Source organism: Lycorma delicatula, chromosome 5 (assembly GCF_047948215.1).
Source record: "Lycorma delicatula isolate Av1 chromosome 5, ASM4794821v1, whole genome shotgun sequence".
Classification (NCBI taxonomy): domain Eukaryota; kingdom Metazoa; phylum Arthropoda; class Insecta; order Hemiptera; family Fulgoridae; genus Lycorma; species Lycorma delicatula.
Genome location: NC_134459.1, coordinates 88125004 through 88137430, shown reverse-complemented (window position 1 = coordinate 88137430; position 12427 = coordinate 88125004). Strand labels below are relative to the sequence as shown.

At 28.1% G+C, this 12427-nt stretch overlaps 1 protein-coding gene across 1 annotated transcript in view; it reads left to right on the top strand.

The window, feature by feature from the left end:
• Positions 1-5294: 5294 nt before the first annotated feature.
• The window catches only part of LOC142325168 (modular serine protease-like), a 99340-nt gene continuing 92207 nt past the window's right edge, over positions 5295-12427 (top strand). Inside the window, exon 1 of the mRNA XM_075366583.1 lies at positions 5295-5362. The gene's annotated coding sequence lies outside the window, so the exon portion shown is untranslated. The remainder of the gene's footprint in view (positions 5363-12427) is intronic.

Sequence of the window (12427 nt, the reverse complement as noted above, 5' to 3'; positions counted from 1 at the left end):
ACAAATTATAATAGAATGTATGTTGATAAACAAACTAATAATGCCCTAAGATATTAAGAAATTTGGACCATTGATTTACGAAGAAGGTCTTATTAGACTGTTCCCTGTTCTTTACCAATCGACCACTCCATAAACTTACAGTAGCATTTCAGTTCACATTATTCGGGACACACAGATTAAAGGTATTGCATTTTAAAACTGTCAGTGTTTTTTTCTTCTTTTAAAGTGTGCTGTTTTCAAGTTAGAAAAATTGTTCTGATTTTAAATGAAATAATTTTATTCTGCAGATTAAGAATATGCTTATGTTAGAAGTTATTTCCAAGCCATTTTTCTATAACCAAGATGGAGGAGACTAACATTTTAGAAAACAGTTCCAAAACATCTCAACCACGTCTACTCTAATCAGAAAACTTGATATAGAAATAGATAATCGATTTTGCTCCTTGAAATCTTTTTTTCTTTCTAATATAAAGTAGTATAGATAGATTCTCTAGGGCCACTACTGATGTACGCTTGAAATTCATTTTAATAAGGAGGGAAGAACAGAAATCAATCTATTAGAGACGTCAACGAATTTCAAAGTTTATTAAGGAATTGCTTCGATTATATTTTTGATGAGAGTTTAAATACCGTTCAGCAAAGATTGAATCAAAACGGCAACATCATTACTTTAATAAAAATGTACTAATTCAAAAATTTATAAACGTTTGATATATGCTCCGTTTTTTTCTAAATCGGTGGATAAAAAAATAAACAAAAATTCTTATAGTAGATTTCTTTCAAAAATTAAAATCTTAAAAAATCGTTAAAAATTACGAATTTATTTATTTTATTATTATTATTTTTTCATCTGATGATAATTGACCATCTCCTTTCAGATCTTAATTTTTATTTTTCAACTAAACATTTTCATATTTTTGAATTTATTAAAATAACCGTTTACGATACATAAATATTACTTTATACTAAAAGTAAATAAATAAATAATGTAATAGAAATTTTTAATTTCATTAATATCCGGACTAAACTGGATTAACTGATATCCGGATTGAAAGAATAGTTTTAAAAGGCAAGATTTTCAATAAATCTCTTATCTTTCATTAATAAGTACGTATTTATTTGTTTAAAATATACGATGGAAGAGTAAAACGTAGAAAAAAATTATGATAATATAAATTAATAGCATAGTAATGAAAAATACAGTACAGCATCTTATCCTAATTAGCCAGTTAGTTCTTATCCTAATTAGGCAATTAGGATAAGAGCCGAAAAATTGGAAAAAAACAACTTTTATGAATTTTAGTTTATCACGATGTTCTTTAGAACTTCGCCGGTAAGAGTTCGCAGAACTGGACGGCACGGCGAAGTCAGCGAATTATGTTTACAGTTCTAAACATGACCTAACCTAAAAGTGAAATGGAAATGGGGGAAAAAATTAAAAAATAAGCATGAAAACATTATATTTCAGTTCAATTAGATTTATAATAAAGAATACTTTCAAAAAATATCTCGATTTTGTTAGACAACGATTTTTTTCCATTTGATGAACCGCGGGACTCGTGTCACTTTTCTTTTTTTAACGGTAACTTTACGAACCGTGCCGCTAGATAATAGAACTAGGTAGCATTAACGCTAAGTAGCCTTCAAAAACTTGATAATGTACTTGAAATAATACAATTTAAAAGAAGTTTGTTTTAATAGTAATTGAAAGTACTGAAGATAAAATCATTTTTTAAAAATGACTCATCACTTCTTTAAAAAATTTTAAAAGTATTAGTTTACAAGAGATTATAATAATTTTATTAAAAAAAGGAATAAATAAAACAGAAATAAATTCGATTGGTAACATTTTTATTCTACAATTAGAACTATTTGAACTAACTGATGGAGGAATAAAAAAAAGTTAATATTATAATAATATAAAAAGTGTGTCCACGTATGATAAAAATCGAGGGTTACACTTACAAAGTAATAAGTGAAAATAATACATCACGTATTAATGTACAATAATGTACATCACGGATCTTCGGTTGGTGAAGGTCATCAAACTAGTTTTATTAAAAAAGGAAAAATATGGTATGAAGTGAATGATATGACTATCAACAAAAAAAAATTGGCCGTGAAATTCAACAAATGTATATTTGCTTGTTCTATAAAGGCAATAAATTTTAATAATAAATCCATAAGATAACAATCAGTTATTCATAAAAAAAAGAAGAATAATCAAACAAAACGCAGTGATATCAAAAAAATTACAATATAATTGAAAGCCGAATGGTAAGAGTCTTGCAGATATTTCAAACCCACCGGGTTGGTCTAGTGGTAAACGCGTCTTCTCAAATCAGTTTATTATATGTCGATAGTTCCAGCGTTCAAGTCCTTGTAAAGACAGTTACTTTTATATGGATTTGAATACTAGATCGTGGATACCGGTGTTCTTTGGTGGTTGGGTTTCAATTATCCAAACATCTCAGGAATGGTCGAACTGAGACTACATACATAAAAAAGATATCATTTCCGTCAAAAAACAAAAATTTCTGTAATATAAGTAAAAAAATAAATAAAAAAATTGGTACAAAACTCTTACTGGTTTGATTCCATTAATATGGAATACATATCATATTTACAGAAATAATACAATTCTTATGATTATTCGTTGTTTAATAAATAAAATCGGGCGGTAAGAGTTACAATATTTCTATTTTTTGCTTATTATATGGAACGCTTAAACATTGTATATCTATCTATTATTGTATATCTATTGTCTATTACATATATTTAACATGTATTTTTTTTAAACGAAATTCTCAATAAGTGATTTTGATGGTAGAAATGTAGTGTCTTACCTTTTTTGATATCAGTAACGTTTAATTGAAAATATTTTTATTTATATTACAGAAATTTTTGTTTTTTGAGCGGACGAAATGATGTCTGCGAGACTCTTACCGTACGGTTTGCAATTTCATTGTAATTTTTTTTTGATATAACAATACTGTTTATTTAAAAACTTTAAATTAAGTCACTATTTAGTAGTAAAACCAGAAATTCTTTAATGGCTCAGAAACCTTACTTTTAATTGTACGAAAAATACAGTAGAAGACTACAAAAGAAAAAATAAGAGTTCTTAGGAAAACATTGGTTCTAATCATTAAGAAGATGGAAATTATGGGATAAAATCAAACTCTGAACTGTACAACTTTTGTAAAATATAACAAATGAAATTAGGAAAAGAAGAGTTATTTAATTTTTATGGCTACCTTCAGGGAATGGATGAAGAAAAATTACTTTAAAAAAATGTAACTTTCCTGAAAACAAGAAAACTTACCAAGTTAAAGATTGAGGAGGATAAACTAGAAAAGATCTAAAAAAAAAAAAAAATAGAAATTAAACAAGACTTCATTTTTGACAAAAACAACTACAGAATGAAAATTAACCAAATTAAAGCTTTCAGGAAAAATAATCTCAAAGATCATCTAAGGAGAATAAATTGTCAGAAGAAAGGAAAAAATATCCTAACTTATGAGAAAAACTAGAGAAAAATTAAAGAGAGCAAAAGAAAAAGATTTTTTTTCTTAGAAAGAAAAAGTTATTGCTTCGTAGTTCATAGCTGGCCGGCAACTAAAAAAAATTTACCTATTTATGTTGAATGTGTTTAAAGAGATTAATAACGACGGTCGGTGGTACCAAACCTTCATTAATGAAGACATACTACTCGGGGTTCGGTTGTAGTATAACTTGTAAAAGTAGAACCAGTGCTTATTATTATAAATTGCTAATAAGAGTAAGGTGGTAATAAAGCAGCTCATTTTATATTTTGTACAAATTTAGAGTTTCATTATTAACAAAATTTTGAAGAGGTTATAAATTCATAATAAAGTGAAATTTCTTCTTTTTTACTGGGTTGCTTAAACCTACTATTTGGCTTTACCTAGTTCGATAACACATTTGCAACATGGTTATTTTCGTCCTCGGAATTAGATACTTTTCCTTCGTAATGTTAAATTTCTTCCTCGGTAAAATAATGGTACTGGAAGTCTAATCAACGGCTTCCAACCAAACTTAGACGACTTCAAAGGTAGCATCTCTTCTTCTAAGCAGCATTTTTTCGCAATTTTCTTGCTCTATCTTAAATCACCTGACTGCAAATTGTGCAGGAGTTTTTTCTATAATTGCTGTTGTGAATTGCTTTACTTCACAGATCGTTTTTTAAAAGAAAAATACATTTTTCTTTTTGTAAAGTTGTTTTGATTGACGATTACATTTTTGCATACAACTACGTATGTATAGAATTGAATCAAAATATAGCTTGAACAGTTTTAGCAAAGTATTATTGTAACTGAGCGATAATTAAAACGTTTGTAAGAACCTTGTTTATAAATACATGTCAACATGAAGAAAAATCGGATCGATTTGTAGATTCATCATCCGGATTAAGCAAAATAGATTTTAACGGGTTTCGATTTAATGAAGTACAAAACTACAATTATTTAACGATGAAATTCTTCAAGCAATAAAATTATATGCTTTTTTTTACATTTATAATTGTCAAAATTATGAAATTTTTAAGGTACTTGAAGTAAATTTCTTGTACCGCCCAGTTTAAATATAGTTATAACAAAATCCTTTTCCTTCAGAAGTTATTTTGCCACAGAAGGAAAGATTCGACGTTCCCAATTCGGTTTTCGAAAGGAACAATCTTACATATCGACGAAATTACACGGTGTGAAAGTATCAAACTAAGCTCTTCAAGACGGATATAACTGGTAATTTATAAAATTTTTGTTTATTATTTTACATTAAAAGAAAAAACTAATTATGTTTAAAAAAATCTCTTTCTATTCAAGTACACAAAATAAAGGCATGCATAAATAAATAATCACAAATAATTTATTTTCCTCATCATCTACCGGGTAAAGAGTAGTAATACAAGAAAGTCGACGTAATTACAAAAATTTACCGTATTTTAACATTAAGCTTCAATGCATAATGTAAATAAAAAAAAAATAAAAAAAATAAGTTGATGATGACGTGAGTACCAAAAAAAGTTTAAATAATTACTAGTATTATCGTATAATTACACAAACTACGTAAGAAACTGAATAAAAACTAATTTGATTTTTATGTGAAACGTGACTAGTAACTTAAGCGAATATCACTGTGTAATTTCTTTAATTTTACATAAGTATACACAAGGTATACATAAATAAAAAAAAGTCAATAAAAATTCTTAATTACAAATAATTCTGATAGTACGTAAGAGAAATATATGTTGTAAATTATAATTTCTCTCGTCACCTTCTAAAAAGGCGAGCACTCTGTTAGAAGTTACAACGTATAAAGCACTGTTTTGCTAATGAAAAAGGTAAGTTACATTAATTTATTACTTTTATTTTATCGATCTGAATAAAACATTTATACTAATTTGAAAATACTATACAAACTGATACCAAATTGATACAGAGAGATGAATTACGTAACGTGGGAAAAATGAAAACCTGACAGATATTCGAATTTAGAACCAACTGAATGACAGGCAGAAATGGATTATCTGCTACGCAGATCTGCTAAAAACATGTATAGCTATCAGTTTCACAACAGTTCATCTAAAAAATCTGTGTAGATAATGAATTTTACTTATTCTAATGAAATTAAGCGTTTCAAAGATAGTAACTTGATCGAACTTCATTTCGATAGTAAAAAAATCTAATAAAAAGATGTAAAATAAGAAATTATTTTGTTAAAAATTATGAAAGTTGAAATGGGTTGCAACGATTTCGTTTACAATGACCTAAAAACAACAAAAAAACATTGATCTAAAAAAATTGTTTTTATCGGAATTTACGATGCAATCTTTTTAATTTCCACAACATAACAATAAATTAGTGGCTGTAGATATCGCTTATAATAGCCAAACATTTTAATACCACTAATAAAAAAATATTTTTATTACACTAAGTACAATATCAGTTAATTTATAGATACCATTTACTTTTCAATGTATTCCAGTTACAATATAGAATTAAAATACACATATATAAAGAGTTTTTTACTATGTTTAATACATCGATGAACGATAATAATACTTTTGGCGGCATGGGAAAGAGTAGTCCGAAATATTAAGTACTGTAAACTCGAATTTTTCATAGTTAACAACGACTCATTGCTTAATAAAAATATATCTTTTTCTGACTGTAAATAAAACTTCATTAACTAAATACTCTAAAATCATTCATCAAAAACCCTTAATATTTCTTTTCCTTATTAATATGTTACTATAATTAGAATTTCATGAGAATGTTTAATAAGAAGAAAAACTTTACAGTTTTTATTATTAAGACTGTTAATTTAATTTCAGAATAAAATAAAAATAATAATAAAACTAAATCCTCTCTAAAACTCATACTTTACGTGGTATATCAAAGGATTTTGTTTGCTAATATTTCCTACTATTACAAAAATATTTAACTAAATAATTGAAGTTAATCAATAAACCTTTTGCCGTATTTTAACTAAAACAGTTAAAATAATTGTTACTCCTATTTTCTCTTTTGATAAATAAGATTTTACGTTTTAAGAATCAAACAACGGTAAAAAATTACATACATTAAAGAGCACGGTGGAATATCTTGAATGAACTCTACTGCTGGGTGTAATAAACTTTTAACAAATGAGTAAAAGTAATAATAATAAATATGTGTTAGGTTATTTCGATTTATTTTCCTTAGGGAAAATAAACTTATAAAAATCTTTAGTAAACTTAAAATAAACTTAATAAAATAAATTATACGGGTAAGACGTTAACACACTCAGTTAAACTGGCATTATGACGGTGCAATGTTATAACTAAGGGTAATATTGGATAAGGCTTAGGTTACTCGTGCAGTTTAGTTTTTTCTTCAGTATTTTACGTCAAAAAACCTGATGTGGACACCACATGACTTCCTTGTACGCCTATTAAATTACATATACACATTTTTTGCTGCACTTCATTTAAATTTATTTCATTTGAAAGTGAGATACGATCCTCCAATTCTTTAATAAAGTGGACAGTTACACAATTGCATTGTGATGGACACCACATTGCAACACATTTTTTTGATATCCATATCAGCATTTTATGTATTAATTTTGTTTCCACTTCGCTCATGTAGTGATGTGGTGTAAGTGAGAACGTGTCGGATCCATTACCATGGACACATATATGGACACAATATATGTATATATATTTTGTTAACTTTTTTTTAATTTAAAAGTATTGATTTATTAATAATTAATTGTTAACCTATTTAAACATTTTTGAATTAAAATGAAAACTACATAAAATTTTATTTCACTAATAACTTCTGATTTTGTTTTATTGTTATAATTATTGAATTATCATTTATTGTAAAACATTTTTCACAATCAGAGGTTAATAATTATTTAATAAATCAATATATTTAAATTAAAAAAACAAGTTTAAAAAAAATATGTGTATGATGTCGGATTCGAACCGATGCGCCTTTCCTTGAAGATCAAAATATTTCATTAATTAAAATTTCATTTGGCTATAACTCTGGAACCAATGAAAATAATTACCACTTATGATATATCGTTGAAAATCTCTCAATGAGGGCTTATTGTTCCAGTTAAGAAAAAGTCCATAAAAGCCCAAAATCCAATTTTTTTGGATTTTGGGCTTTTATGGATTCAGGGATGGTAAAAATGGATATTTCCGTTGAAATCTGAAAACCGAAATTTTTCGTGATCGCAATACTTGCTTTATTTCGTACAAGGAAGTAAAAGTCGGTTGTGATTTGCATTATTAATTGCACATATAGTTTAGAAAACAATTCTGCGTATTACTTTTGATAATGGGAAAATTAACGGAACAATCTCATATTTAACTGTAATAATAATATTTTATAATAACAGTTTCATTCTACTATTAACTTCTACAGACCTTTTCTGTTCAATAATTCGTCAATTGTCCCAGTTTTTCTAATTCAAACAATCTACGAATATTGCCTTCGACATCTGTTTTAACAGAATAATATCTCACAAAACGCTTTGAAAGTCGAGAACTTTGCAATAAAATGAAAAATATCTTTCGGGTCGCCCGTATTGCAAAGAGAAAAATTAAATTTGTTTAATTAACCAAGATTTGTAATAAAAATAGTCTATCAGTTCCTTCCGCCTTTATAAATCCATTGAATGTCAAAAATGTAATTTTTTTCAACATATATTTCTTTCTTTTAGATCTGAAATTAAATCCTTATACCAATGGAAATATCCATTTACCATAATAGTCTCAAGCGTGTGCCTTTTCAAATAATATATGACAATCATTACAATACTAATTATTCTGTTAAAACAGAAAATTAATTATTCTGTTAAAACAGATGTTGAAGATTACAATATAAAAAGATTATCTGAATTAGAAAAAATGAGACGATTAATGAATAACTTCTTTATTTCTATTGACCAACTATTTATATTATTGTCTTTCATACCGTTGGGCTAACTTATCAATTATTAATTCCTAATTAAAATAGTAATCTCTATATCAAAATATATTAGTCTATATTACTTCCTGAGCCATTATGTAAATGCTGGTTATACATTTTTGTTATAATTTTTAAATTCAATTGTAATGGATTCTTAAAACATGTTCAAACGTAAAAGACATTCCAGTTTCCAGAAAGATAACATGATTTGAAGATTGTATCACTTTTTACTAATCTATCCCGTTTTGAAAAACTATTATCTTTTAACGTTTAGATTAAAAGATAGGTTCCGTGCATTACAGTAATTTTCTAAACTCCGCATTCTATATCACATTACTGGAGAATTGTTCCTGCAGATACTATCAGTACAGTACCATCTACTTACTTTGATATTCTGTTCTCTAAAATGCACCAACCATCCACAGAATTATAGATATCATTCACAAACAGGAGAAAGAAAAAGGAGACTAAATAAACAATCTTGCCTAGCAATTGTGTTTGTAGAGAAGTTCTTTGAAACCTCTTTCTTATACCAAAAACGCCTTCTATATTTTCGTGTAAATTTTTTATCATTTTCAAAATTGTCTAAAAAGGTAACCTAAGAGCGATAACTTAAAAAAACAATGTGTTCCTATTATTGCCATAAAATGCTGTTGTAATATAAACCGCAGACAATTTTAAACATTTTCCTAGAAATCGTCAATTTAATCAAAGAGGTCACAGTAAAAGTATTATTTGTTGCTAAATAATTCTGGGGAAAACCAACATGATATTCGTTCAAATCTTGTACTATTTCTATTAAAGTTACTGATATTTTATTATGAAAGCAGTAAATAAATTAGTTATTCATCGATAAGGGATATCTCTTAATTTGTTAGCAATATTGTTCAAATTTTCTCTTTTACGAAGAGATTAAATATAACAAATTTATATAGATTAAATATAACAAACATTTTTATAAGCCACTTCCCATATTTTTAAGATATATTTCCCATATTTATCACAACTATGTCTTGTTTTGTACCTTTTTTAGAACACTCTTTTTTGCCACATCGATACCAAACTCTCTAAGAAACTGTCACGAATATACGATTCCGCATGCAAAACTCTCTTACTTAAAATTAGAGACTTTAATAAGTGTTTCTTTTAAATGATTCATTCATTCATGTAATCCCACTGAACCAGAGGTCTTCTTTTACACTCACAAATTCAATTTCAGAATTTTCTGCTAAACCTAAAACTCGATGTCGCTTTTTGTAATTTATCCTGATGTTTGCTTTTATCATTACACTCTCTTTACTGTAATATTTCCTATTAACGACATAGTCTAACCGTACTCACTCCATGTTTATTTTCTTATTAATTTTAAATAAACTTTTCCAAGCGGATTCCAATATTCATTAAACCCATTCACGTTTAAGAGAGACTTGACGCTACAAAAAATTACCTTTAGTTGCTGTAGCCTTCTTCACGAATGGTGTACGTCATCGAGAGTCAGTTGATTGTTATCCAACCGATTACCTAACTAAAGAGGGTTTATTTTACTATCTTTAAAAAATTGTTCATTATTTTTTTTTTCAATTTTAAGTTACGTAAAAAAAAAAATCAGAGAATTTTCTTAACATTTACGTCAATTATTATTAGCATATGGTCGAAAAATGTTACGAATTCAGGTGAAGTTACAAACAATATTTAATTTGTCAATCGAAATGGTTAGTATGTCATTCATCGTCGTACCAGTTTATCCTATAAATATAAATTCTCCCTTCCCATCTCCGGGAATCCTACCATTACCGGTAAGTAAGTTGAAATCGTTATGTATATTTTGATAAGGGTTTATGATATGAACTTAGAACCATATCTCTTGAGAATCCTTACATTAATAACATTTGAATTCTTTAAAAGTAATAGGTTTTCATATTGAACTACTTTTCCTTCCAATTCGGACATTAATGTCCCCAATGACCACAGTATCTAGAGTTGTGTTTTTTCAGTTAGGAATTGTACAACATAATTAAGTTATAAGCAAGTACAGCCAGTTAAATTCGCGGTTAATAAAAACAAATACTCACCACTTTCACACAAATGTTTTACAAATTTTATAAGGATTTGTACAATTATATATATATATATGTATAAAAGATTATTTCTGCCCTATTGCATTATCACCATTCAACCTAAAAAGCGAAAATTTTTGTTTCGAGTAAATTTTCACAATACTGTAAAATTCGTAAAAAAATATTGCTTTATTCTTTCATTTCTTCCTTTACCATAAATGGTTCTTCTATCCTAATTATGTCATATTCTTTGATAAATACCATAAAATCATTACTAATTAATTTTTCTCTTAAATCATAATTATATTCAACCATCAGATTTTTGGACCCTTATCTAATATTACTTTTCTAAAATTTTTGTAATATTACGCGCCTTGGCCGCGCAGGATCAGCTTATAATACATTCCCTGCAGTACCAGTCGTAATTCAATCTGCAATTAATTCTTGGTCCTGTGAAAGCGTATTAACATTTAAGGATCTCCAATCCTTATAGTTGTTTCTCCTTCTCCAATGCTCTCAAGAAAATTAAAAAAAATGGTATTAAAAATCTAAAAAAAATGTAAAAATCTAATAAAACAAATTTTTAAGGTTTATGACACCATCAAACTCATATCTAACTAATAAACCCGCTTTACACTTAAGTTTATGACCTATTTTCATCTTCCTATCCCTAAATGTTTTTATCTAGTTTTAAAGAAGCTTATTACTTTTAACTCTAGTTATCACTTGTAACCGGTGTAGACAACAAAGTCGGTATTTAAAAAATACTATAATAATATCTTGTTCCGTAAAACCTTGTCTCTTTAGGGGATACACTATTAGTACACTGCTTTTCTTCGTGAGAGCATGTACCCTATTTGCATGCATTTTCTCTTTAATGACTAAATAACTCGTAAATTCTTTCTTTTTATAGTTTTTATTTTCTTATAAGTTATACTGTTTCTTCAGGAGCGACTCTCATGATCGCCCAGTTTTTAATTATCTGTATTTCCTTTTGTAAACCAGTATTTTGATTTTACCATCGCCGAAAGCCGCTCCAGAGCTTGGACCCATTGTTCTATAAGATGTGAAAGAGTTGTGGAAAAGGAGTAGCAATCTCTTAAAAAAACCTAGGTCCATTTGACTCTTAATGATAGCACCCGGTCGTAGGATCCCTTCCTAGGTTTACAGTGAAATCTGGATACCTATTTCAAAGGCGGGTGGGAAAGAAATCACCTAACGGCTGAGAAAGCGGAAGAGCCTAGGGAAGTAAATCTCGAATGAAAAATCCTTCAGGTTTGGAACTAGTGAAATGGCAGCCTATTCACCAAACGTTTCCTATATAGGGCTTCCGACCTAAATAAGTGAGATCTTCTCACTGGCAAGCTTCTGATTAGCCACGAAAAAGGAACGGAAAATTCATCTGGAAATGCCAGTTATTAGGAGTCTGGGAGAAATAATATCAATAAATTGGAGGGAACACTTAAGGATATCATGAAAATAGCAACTTGGAACGTTTGGGGACTTAGAACTAAAGAAGATAAGGTCCTAAAAAAAAACAAATACCAGAGGAATTGATATCACTGTGATTACAGAAATTGAGAAAAAAGTAAAATGAACTAAGTATTTAATGCGTATGTAACGCTTTACGATAGTGTTAGAAAGAGTAACGTCAGGACATAGGAGGCTCTCATGTTCGAGGAATGCATTATTATTATTATAGAGAAACATGGGAGTAACATCTTAGACAAATGGTTGATTAAAGAATTACTAAGCCGTCTTAACTGCATACACTTGTTGTTAAAAGAAAAGTAGAAGAAGACCGTGAAAACGATGGTAGAAAGCCGAATCAGTGTAGAATCTAATTCATGAAATGATGATTTTCATATTCTAACGTTTTTTTTA